The sequence below is a fragment of the Tachypleus tridentatus genome, chromosome 1 (assembly GCF_004210375.1).
Source record: "Tachypleus tridentatus isolate NWPU-2018 chromosome 1, ASM421037v1, whole genome shotgun sequence".
Taxonomy (NCBI): domain Eukaryota; kingdom Metazoa; phylum Arthropoda; class Merostomata; order Xiphosura; family Limulidae; genus Tachypleus; species Tachypleus tridentatus.
Genome location: NC_134825.1, coordinates 184846398 through 184858667, shown reverse-complemented (window position 1 = coordinate 184858667; position 12270 = coordinate 184846398). Strand labels below are relative to the sequence as shown.

At 33.9% G+C, this 12270-nt stretch overlaps 1 long non-coding RNA gene across 1 annotated transcript; it reads left to right on the top strand.

Annotated features, from left to right (window-relative positions):
• Positions 1-3235: 3235 nt before the first annotated feature.
• On the top strand, positions 3236-11923 carry LOC143257862 (uncharacterized). The gene is made up of 3 exons (XR_013032011.1): positions 3236-3325; positions 4782-4909; positions 11720-11923. It is a non-coding gene; the product is annotated as an uncharacterized LOC143257862 (long non-coding RNA).
• The last annotated feature ends 347 nt before the right edge of the window (positions 11924-12270 follow it).

The window sequence follows — 12270 nt, the reverse complement described above, 5'->3', positions numbered from 1 at the left end:
GTTACTGTATAATATTTAATAATAGAAAACTCCAAAGGTTACTGTGTAATATTTAATAATAGAAAACTCCACAGTAAAGGTTACTGTGTAATATTTAATAATAGAAACCTCCACAGTGAAGGTTACTGTGTAATATTTAATAATAGAAAACTCCACAGTAAAGGTTACTGTGTAATATTTAATAATAGAAAACTCCACAGTAAGGGTTACTGTGTAATATTTAATAATAGAAACCTCCACAGTGAAGGTTACTGTGTAATATTTAATAATAGAAAACTCCACAGTAAAGGTTACTGTATAATATTTAATAATAGAAACCTCCACAGTAAAGGTTATTGTGTAATATTTAATAATAGAAACCTCCACAGTAAAGGTTATTGTGTAATATTTAATAATAGAAACCTCCACAGTAAAGGTTATTGTGTAATATTTAATAATAGAAACCTCCACAGTAAAGGTTATTGTGTAATATTTAATAATAGAAACCTCCACAGTAAAGGTTATTGTGTAACATTTAATAATAGAAACCTCCACAATAAAGGTTACTGTGTAATATTTAATAATAGAAACCTCCTCAGTAAAGGTTACAGTGTAATATTTAATAATAGAAACCTCCACAGTAAAGGTTACTGTATATTTTTTAATAATAGAAACCTCCACAGTAAAGGTTACTGTGTAATATTTAATAATAGAAAACTCCACAGTGAAGGTTACTGTGTAATATTTAATAATAGAAACCTCCACAGTAAAGGTTACTGTGTAATATTTAATAATAGAAAACTCTACAGTGAAGGTTACTGTGTAATGTTTAATAATAGAAACCCCCACAGTGAAGGTTACTGTGTAATATTTAATAATAGAAACCTCCACAGTGAAGGTTACTGTGTAATATTTAATAATAGAAACCTCCACAGTGAAGGTTACTGTGTAATATTTAATAATAGAAACCTCCACAGTAAAGGTTACTGTGTAATATTTAATAATAGAAAACTCCACAGTAAAGGTTACTGTGTAATATTTAATAATAGAAACCTCCACAGTAAAGGTTACTGTGTAATATTTAATAATAGAAACCTCCACAGTGAAGGTTACTGTGTAATATTTAATAATAGAAAACTCCACAGTGAAGGTTTTTGTGTAATATTTAATAATAGAAACCTCCACAGTGAAGGTTACTGTGTAATATTTAGTAATAGAAAACTCCACAGTGAAGGTTACTGTGTAATATTTAATAATAGAAACCTCCACAGTAAAGGTTACTGTGTAATATTTAATAATAGAAAACTCTACAGTGAAGGTTACTGTGTAATATTTAATAATAGAAACCTCCACAGTGAAGGTTACTGTGTAATATTTAATAATAGAAACCTCCACAGTGAAGGTTACTGTGTAATATTTAATAATAGAAACCTCCACAGTGAAGGTTACTGTGTAATATTTAATAATAGAAACCTCCACAGTAAAGGTTACTGTATAATATTTAATAATAGAAACCTCCACAGTAAAGGTTACTGTGTAATATTTAATAATAGAAAACTCCACAGTGAAGGTTACTGTGTAATATTTAATAATAGAGAACTCCACAGTGAAGGTTACTGTGTAATATTTAATAATAGAAACCTCCACAGTAAAGGTTACTGTGTAATATTTAATAATAGAAAACTCCACAGTGAAGGTTACTGTGTAATATTTAATAATAGAAAACTCCACAGTAAAGGTTACTGTGTAATATTTAATAATAGAAACCTCCACAGTAAAGGTTACTGTGTAATATTTAATAATAGAAACCTCCAGAGTAAAGTTACTGTGTAATATTTAATAATAGAAACCTCCAGAGTAAAAGTTACTGTGTAATATTTAATAATAGAAAACTCCACAGTGAAGGTTACTGTTTAATATTTAATAATAGAAAACTCCACAGTAAAGGCTACTGTGTAATATTTAATAATAGAAACCTCCACAGTGAAGGTTACTGTGTAATATTTAATAATAGAAACCTCCACAGTGAAGGTTACTGTGTAATATTTAATAATAGAAACCTCCACAGTGAAGGTTACTGTGTAATATTTAATAATAGAAACCTCCACAGTAAAGGTTACTGTATAATATTAATAATAGAAACCTCCACAGTAAAGGTTACTGTGTAATATTTAATAATAGAAAACTCCACAGTAAAGGTTACTGTGTAATATTTAATAATAGAAAACTCCACAGTAAAAGTTACTGTGTTATATTTAATAATAGAAAACTCCACAGTAAAGGTTACTGTGTTGTATTTAATAATAGAAAACTCCACAGTAAAGGTTACTGTGTAATATTTAATAATAGAAACCTCGACAGTAAAGGTTACTGTGTAATATTTAATAATAGAAAACTCCACAGTAAAGGTTAGTGTAATATTTAATAATAGAAACCTTCACAGTGAAGGTTACTGTGTAATATTTAATAATAGAAACCTCCACAGTAAAGGTTACTGTGTAATATTTAATAATAGAAACCTCCAGAGTAAAGTTACTGTGTAATATTTAATAATAGAAACCTCCAGAGTAAAAGTTACTGTGTAATATTTAATAATAGAAAACTCCACAGTGAAGGTTACTGTTTAATATTTAATAATAGAAAACTCCACAGTAAAGGCTACTGTGTAATATTTAATAATAGAAAACTCCACAGTAAAGGTTACTGTGTAATATTTAATAATAGAAACCTCCACAGTAAAAGTTACTGTGTAATATTTAATAATAGAAAACTCCACAGTGAAGGTTACTGTGTAATATTTAATAATAGAAACCTGCACAGTAAAAGTTACTGTGTAATATTTAATAATAGAAAACTCCACAGTGAAGATTACTTTGTAATATTTAATAATAGAAACCTCCACAGTAAAGAGCAAATTATTAATGGTTTAAGTGTTTGTGAAGAATCTTTAACTGGCTTCAAGAGCACAACGTACCTCGGATACTTTTCAAGCGCTGAAACAGTGGAAAGTGATGTCATGGGTGATTATTTGTTAAAAGTTATATCAGTTGTCTGTTTATGTACACGAAAGATCGATAGCTGGCTTATTTACACATTAAGAAACGACAATAACAAATCTGAACAACCGGCATTTCACGAAATGTCGTCACATGAGTTTTGACACTATCATAGAGTTATCACAAACACAGTTCAGTAGATACTATTATCCTGATAATTACACTTCCTATTAAACACACGAAAGTGTATCAGACTCAACGTCGTGTCTGTATTACACGGACGTAAGTGTGTCGGACTTAACATGACGGCTGTATCACGAACGTAACTATAACAGCTGTATCACAAAGTTGTAAGTATATGAAATCCAACATAATGGCTGTATTACAAAGATGTAAGTATATGAAATTCAACATAATGACTGTATGACACGGACGTAAGTGTATGAAATTCAACATAATGACTGTATCACACGGACGTAAGTGTATGAAATTCAACATAATGACTGTATCACACGGACGTAAGTGTATGAAATTCAACATAATGACTGTATCACACGGACGTAAGTGTATGAAATTCAACATAATGACTGTATCACACGGACGTAAGTATATGAAATTCAACATAATGACTGTATCACACGGACGTAAGTGTATAAAATTCAACATAATGACTGTATCCCTTACAGAGAGAAATATCTGTGAACTGCTTTCCTTGTCATGACGTGTATATCATGTTTTATGAAAACTGAAGATATCTAGCACTTGAATTTGAAGCTGAGTTCCAAGAGTACAAAAACAGTTATTTAATTTACGCCCGATTGTTTGTTTGGTTTTTGAATTCCGCGCAAAGTTACAAGAGGGCTGGCTATCTGAAGTAGCCATTCATAATTTAGCAGTGTAAGACTACAGGGAAGGCAGCTAGTCATCACTATGCACCGCCAATTTTTGGGCTGCTCTTTTACTGACGCATAGTGGGATTGACCGTACCATTATGACGCCCCGGAAGCTGAAAGGGCGAGTATGAATCCTCGAACTCGCGGCTCTCAGATTGCGAGTCGAGCACTCTAACCACCTGGTCATGCCAGGTCTTTTATGTCTGAAGCTAATTGTATTTCTTAACCAGACGTTCAGTGTCAGAGGTCACTCTAGCTGTTAATGATGCCTCTTGTAAACTGGTAAAACTCTATCAGACACCCATTCACTCTCTCTCAGGTACTGGCATCTGGCACTGTGTGATTACTCTTGTTCCAAATGTGTCAGAGCGTTATGAAATTGAAATGTTTTTGTTTATATGTTACGAAACTTAAGACACATTAATATGATAATAAAACAAAATGCGTAAAAGACAAGACTAGTTAAATAATACGTATCTCTTTATTATATATCCAATCTATTCCTTTTACGTCATCTATGTTAAACAAAGCATGTTTATTTCAGTCTGTAATTGTACAAACAACTGGCTATCTACACGTAAATAATAAAATATAATTACCAAACAGCCGAGTTTTATCTCAGACAGTAAACAACTCAGGCAGTGGTTATAAATCTTGATATTATCGTGTCTTTAGTAGGAAAGGACAACGTCACCTTTCTGAGAAACGCTGATTCGTTAACTGGACAGGCTGGTTCTTTATTTTGTCACCTGCGAAATGTTTCACAGTTGCTCTATAAATTAGCCACAGGTCTAATTCAAAGATAAAATATTCGATTAATCTTTGGAATTACAGATTTTGTGACAAAAAACATTTGTTTTTATAGTGGCCATCAATTAAACATTTAAAAAAAAGAGCCACATTCAATCTTTAGTTCACTTCGGAGAAATTACAGAAAAATGGGCAAGAGGTACAACAACCATTATCAGGCAGGTGGCAGCACTGTCTACACTGAACGAACGTGTTCAGTGTCAACTGTAATGGTAAAACGTAATGGTACAGGTACGTGTAAGAACGAATGTGTTCAGTGTTAACTGTAATGGTAAAACGTAATGGTACAGGTACGTGTAAGAATGAATGTGTTCAGTGTTAACTGTAATGGTAAAACGTAATGGTACAGGTACGTGTAAGAATGAACGTGTTCAGTGTTAACTGTAATGGTAAAACGTAATGGTACAGGTACATGTCAGAATGAATGTGTTGATTTAGTTTCTTCTGTTTTTCCCTATTAACACTGTGTGTCTCCACTATTGTATATGCATGATACATACAAAGTCCCTATTGCCTTGTTTACATTGTTTTTAAATGGTTGGTATCCTCAGATTTACTTCGTTTCTTAACGAATGTACATTTACAGCCTCACATGTTTGGGCTAACCCCAGAATTACAACAATAGTTTCGACTTTGTAAATGTTTTCGATCCTACAGTTAATACACTAATCACTTCTGGGAGTTTCCCGTATATTTCTCAAGAAAGTTTAATGATTTCAATTCCCCTTCTTCCTGGGTAGTTCTTTACATTAATTGTTTGTTGTAACTGGTATAACACACGACCCTCTCCGGGTGTACAGTGAACACGTATACATGTTGGTGATTTCAAGGTATAGATTTTGTGTCTTTCTTTCTGAATTTCGCGCAAAGCTACACGAGGGCTATCCGCACTAGCCCTCCCTAATTTACCAATGTAAGACTAGAGGGAAGGCAGTTAGTCATCACCACCCATCGCCAACTCTTGGGCTACTCTTTTACCAACGAATAGTGGGATTGATCGTAACGTTATAACGCCACCAAGACTGAAAGGGCGAGCATGTTTGGTGTGAAAGGGGATTCGAACCCGCGACCCTCAGATTACGAGTCGAATGCCTTTCTCCACCTGTCCATGCCGCACTTTACCAATTAATATTGGGACTGACCGTCACATTATAAGGCCCTCGTGTCTGAAAGAGCTGCCATATTTGACGGCGTGATTCTATCCTACGACGGATAGATTTTTTAACGGATAATTTTTTTCCCTCAGTAATTAAAAAAAGGAAACTTTCAGCCCTTATTTATCGAATTCCAGCAAAGAACTGGCACAGTGTTTGTAGTTAGTGCATATCTTAACAATATAAAGTTTCAAGAATAGCTTAAAAAAATAGTTAGCACCGAAATAAAACCGAGAATAATATTGGTTCAACCTTGATGCTACAAAATGTACTGTCGAATACGATGGTCGATAAGAAAAACATGATACTGGTATCGAAAGACTGACCACACCAACGCCCAGTGTCCTTGAACGTCTGCAAGTGTTCTGACATAAAAATGAATTATTTTGTACCCATCGTTTACTTTATCTTAGGTTTAAAATATTCCAAACTTACTGTTTTGGTTTCTAGTGTGAAAATACATAATGGGACATTTATACTGGTGGGGGATCGAACCCAGGATATTAAGTCCCTAAACTTACCGTTCCTCATCAGGGGAAGGGGGTGGAAAAAAAGTAACAAATAGAGTGAAAAAATAAACCTTTTGATATTCATCAAGTGATTATTGAAAAAGTAGTTCAAAATAAGAGTTAGTTTCAAGGATCACGAGCAGTTCGTAATAAAAGTGAGTTTTAGGACCAGAGTGACGGACTCCAAGTTCTACTGTGTCGGTATTTGGGTATGGATGTTAAATACCCAGGAGGGTCAGGTACATTAGACCTCTTCCTCCCTCCCGAACGATTATAGCGTCTGTCGTTAGGGTTTTTTTTTTGTTTTGTTTTTAAGCTTTGGGCCAGAGTAATAGAATAACATCATACTCAGGCCCATTTCAGGGCTCAGTCCATGCATGGACGAACAAGAAGTTTTGTTTTTTTTCCTTTTATTATTTCTCTTGTGTTTTTTTTCTTCATTTTTTATTTTTTTGTATTTTCATATATATATATTTTTTTTGTATTGTTCTCCTTTTTCTTCATAGAGAGAATGCTACTACTACTTGTAGTAACACACACACACACAAAAGTAATAATAATAATTGTTATTCAATAATTAAATAATAATTCAAAAAGAGAGAAAAAAATAATGATTAAAAAAAGAAAATAATAATTATAATAATAAAAAGAAACAAGGACTAAGTGTCTAGTGCATAGTGGCCAGCTTGTGTTACATTTCTTAAATATATGTTAAAAGGGGAGAGGTATTTAGGACCATTTACATCATGTACGTGATATCTGTCGAGATCACACATTAATTCATTTTTATGCCAATTCTTATTGAAATATTTCAGAGAATTATGCAAGAGTCTTTCAGATATTGTGTCTATGTTTGCATACTTATGCATGAATGTGGTTGAGGTGCTACGTGGTACTTTATATGCTGAAGTTAGTACTGAATTTTGTATACGTTGAAGTTTCTGTACATGTGTGGGTGCTATGTTAATCCAGGCAGGTGATGCATATTCTATTGTTGGTCTAATGTACGTTTTGTAGATTTTAAGTATGTTGTCTGGTGATGTTCCTTGGATTTTACCTGAAAGACTTCTTACATAGTTTGCTCTTTTCCAAATTCGTATCAGTATATTTTTAATGTGTGGTAACCACGTTAATTTTGAATCATAGGTTAGACCTAGAAATTTAGCAGAAGTAGCAGTCAGTAAAAGTGATCCATTCATATAGAGTTTTGGTGGATCTTTTTCAGCTTATTCAGTCTGCTGAATAATATGACTTGGGTTTTTGGAATATTAATTTTGATTCTGTATTTCTGGCAGTATTCTTCGATGTTATTTAGGACTGGTTGTAGGTTCGTTGCTGCTATTGACGGAGTGGGGGCACTTTTCCAGACTGCTACATCGTCAGCGAACTGTGATGCATAACCTAAATTTAGGTCCGACAGAGGCATATTACTCACGTACATGATAAATAATATAGAGCTAACAACCCCTCCCTGCGGGACTCCTGCTTCGGGTGAAAAGGACCCTGAGTGGGCCCCATTCTTATCTACTTTACACATTCTGTTATCCAGGAAGTTGGACAGCCAGCGAATAGTTTCCTGGAGTAATACCATTTCAAGCAATCTATGTCGTAAGCCGTTATGCCACACTGTGTCAAATGCTTTCTCAATGTCGAGAAAGCAAGCTACAGTGCATTATTTTTTGTTGAAGCTATCAGTAATTGATTCTGTAAGTCGAATCAGGTGGTCTGTAGATTGATGGTTTTATCGAAATTCGTTTTCAATTTCTGGTAATTTTGAATTTTCTTCTAAGTAAACTGACAGACGATTACTAATTATCCTCTCTAATACTTTGCCAATACAACTGGTTAAGCTAATCGGGCGGTAGTTGTTTGGTTTATTCGCTGGCTTTCCATCTTTCTGGAACATTAATATTATTGCTTCCTTCCAAGAAACGGGGATATATCCAGCTGAAAGGTGACATCTACTTCAGTTGGTGTTATTGAACTATGTAGGGAAAAACTGTGTTGAAAGGTGACACCTACTTCAGTTGGTGTTATTGAATTATCTAGGGAAATAACGTGTTGAAAGGTGACACCTACTTCAGTTGGTGTTATTGAACTATGTAGGGAAAAAACGTGTTGAAAGGTGACATCTACTTCAGTTGGTGTTATTGAACTATGTAGGGAAAAACGTGTTGAAAGGTGACATCTACTGCAGTTGGTGTTACTGAACTATGTAGAGAAATAACATGTTAAAAGGTGACATCTACTTCAGTTGGTGTTATTGAACTATGTAGGGAAATAACGTGTTGAAAGGTGACATCTACTTCAGTTGGTGTTATTGAACTATGTAGGGAAATAAGGTGTTGAAAGGTGACATCTACTGTAGTTGGTGTTACTGAATTATGTAGGGAAATAACGTGTTGAAAGGTGACATCTACTTCAGTTGGTGTTACTGAATTATGTAGGGAAATAACGTGTTGAAAGGTGACATCTACTTCAGTTGGTGTTACTGAATTATGTAGGGAAATAACGTATTGAAAGGTGACATCTACTTCAGTTGATGATATTGAATTATGTAGGGAAATTACGTGTTGAAAGGTGACATCTACTTCAGTTGATGTTACTGAATTATCTAGGGAAATAACGTGTTGAAAAGTGACATCTACTACAGTTGGTGTTACTGAATTATGTAGGGAAATAACGTGTTGAAAGGTGACATCTACTACAGTTGGTGTTACTGAATTATGTAGGAAATTACGTGTTGAAAGGTGACATCTACTTCAGTTGGTGTTACTGAATTATGTAGGGAAATAACGTGTTGAAAGGTGACATCTACTTCAGTTGGTGTTACTGAATTATGTAGGGAAATAAGATGTTGAAAGGTGACATCTACTTCAGTTGGTGTTACTGAATTATGTAGGGAAATAACGTGTTGAAAGGTGACATCTACTTCAGTTGGTGTTACTGAATTATGTAGGGAAATAAGATGTTGAAAGGTGACATCTACTGTAGTTGGTGTTACTTAATTATTAAGGGAAATAACGTATTGAAAGGTGACATCTACTTCAGTTGATGATATTGAATTATGTAGGGAAATAACGTGTTGAAAGGTGACATCTACTTCAGTTGATGAAATTGAATTATGTAGGGAAATTACGTGTTGAAAGGTGACATCTACTTCAGTTGGTGTTACTGAATTATGTAGGAAATAACGTGTTGAAAGGTGACATCTACTTCAGTTGATGATATTGAATTATGTAGGGAAATTACGTGTTGAAAGGTGACATCTACTTCAGTTGATGTTACTGAATTATCTAGGGAAATTACGTGTTGAAAAGTGACATCTACTACAGTTGGTGTTACTGAATTATGTAGGAAATAACGTGTTGAAAGGTGACATCTACTTCAGTTGGTGTTACTGAATTATGTAGGAAATAACGTGTTGAAAGGTGACATCTACTTCAGTTGATGATATTGAATTATGTAGGAAATAACGTGTTGAAAGGTGACATCTACTTCAGTTGATGATATTGAATTATGTAGGGAAATAACGTGTTGAAAGGTGACATCTACTTCAGTTGATGAAATTGAATTATGTAGGGAAATTACGTGTTGAAAGGTGACATCTACTTCAGTTGGTGTTACTGAATTATGTAGGAAATAACGTGTTGAAAGGTGACATCTACTCAGTTGATGATATTGAATATGTAGGAAATTACGTGTTGAAAGGTGACATCTACTTCAGTTGATGTTACTGAATATCTAGGAAATTACGTGTTGAAAAGTGACATCTACTACAGTTGGTGTTACTGAATTATGTAGGAAATAACGTGTTGAAAGGTGACATCTACTTCAGTTGGTGTTACTGAATTATGTAGGGAAATAACGTGTTGAAAGGTGACATCTACTTCAGTTGATGATATTGAATTATGTAGGGAAATAACGTGTTGAAAGGTGACATCTACTTCAGTTGATGATATTGAATTATGTAGGGAAATTACGTGTTGAAAGGTGACATCTACTTCAGTTGATGAAATTGAATTATGTAGGAAATTACGTGTTGAAAGGTGATATCTACTTCAGTTGGTGTTACTGAATTATGTAGGGAAATAACGTGTTGAAAGGTGACATCTACTTCAGTTGATGATATTGAATTATGTAGGGAAATTACGTGTTGAAAGGTGACATCTACTTCAGTTGATGTTACTGAATTATCTAGGGAAATTACGTGTTGAAAGGTGACATCTACTACAGTTGGTGTTACTGAATTATGTAGGGAAATTACGTGTTGAAAGGTGACATCTACTTCAGTTGGTGTTACTGAATTATGTAGGGAAATAAGATGTTGAAAGGTGACATCTACTTCAGTTGGTGTTACTGAAATATGTAGGGAAATAACGTATTGAAAGGTGACATCTACTACAGTTGGTGTTACTGAAATATGTAGGGAAATAACGTATTGAAAGGTGACATCTAATGTAGTTGGTGTTACTGAATTATGTAGGGAAATAACGTATTGAAAGGTGACATCTACTACAGTTGGTGTTACTGAATTATGTAGGGTAATAACGTGTTCAATGTCGGTGTATACTGACTACTGTTCGTTTTATTGGACACTGTCAGAAGACTAATATGGAAAGGTATGTGTTTTTTAATTTTGGTATCAACACATTAAACTAGGTATTCATAAGAAATAGTTTTATTGTATTTTTTAGGACATCAGCTTATTGGTGAGAATCACCAATTAATTACACAGTCGGTCTGTAATGTACATCATTTGTTGTACTTTTACTTTTGATAATACAAGTTATTATTCGACTCTTCTTTTTTAAGAAAAAGCGCCATCTATTGAATAAATTCGATAGATACTCCAAGTCAAGTCTGAAGTAATCTCTAAGAATTGGCTATTTTATTTGGATCCTGCGGGTAATGGAAACCCAAATTTTACTTTTGATTCCAAGGGGGTTGAGAGAGCAATTCTGTGATTGATTACTTCTACAAAGTAAGAATTGTCATTCATTATTCTGTTAACAGAATGTACAAGAACTCCCATTCATTCTTCCTTGGACTTTGTTATCTAAATGTGCACAATGTGTTAGAAAACTAAATGTTGGTTTGAAATTTAGTAGGTGTACCTTGATGACGTGTGAGGTTGTTCTTCGCATTTGTTACTAAAACAATGTCTGTAAAATATAAAATCAATTTAATGTGAGAAGTCAGAGAACAGCGTGATGTTAGTATAAAGGTTAAAAGACTTGTGTCTACTGGGCAGTTAGCAAATTGTATATGGATAAACTCCAAAGTTTATACTTACATTTTTTTTAAAATTTCCCTCTTACGTGCCTGGTATTTTCTCTAATATGATCCGTTATGTTGATGTGTGTGTTTTCTTACAGTAAAGCCACATCGGGCTATCTGCTGAGCCCACCGAGGAGAATCGAACCCCTGCAAATTCGAAGACTCACCACTATAGTAGCAGAGAATTATTATGTTGATAATTATGGTATCATATATATTATGTTAATGGCACAAAGCCATGGAATGCAATAATAAGTGTATATATGTACATATATAAAATATTATGACTTTAAATAAAAATCTTAAAGGATAATGGGACAGGTACCTGGTTTGTGACTTTAGGAATCCTAATAAACGTGTAAAATGAACAGCAAAAACACAACAGAATTATGTTCGTGGAGTTATGAAATTCGGGGGAATTAAAAACCGTTATACTTGTTTCATCAACAGTTGTATTTGATAGCAATGGTGTGAATTAATCTGCTTTATTATACGTCTGATGACTTATAGAACAGTGGACTATACACATCTGATGACTAGTGAGAGACAAGTTGATAGAAGAGTGGACTATACATATCTGATGACGTGTTAGTCACACGTGGATAGAACAGTGGACTACACACATTTGATGACTTACAGAACAGTGAGC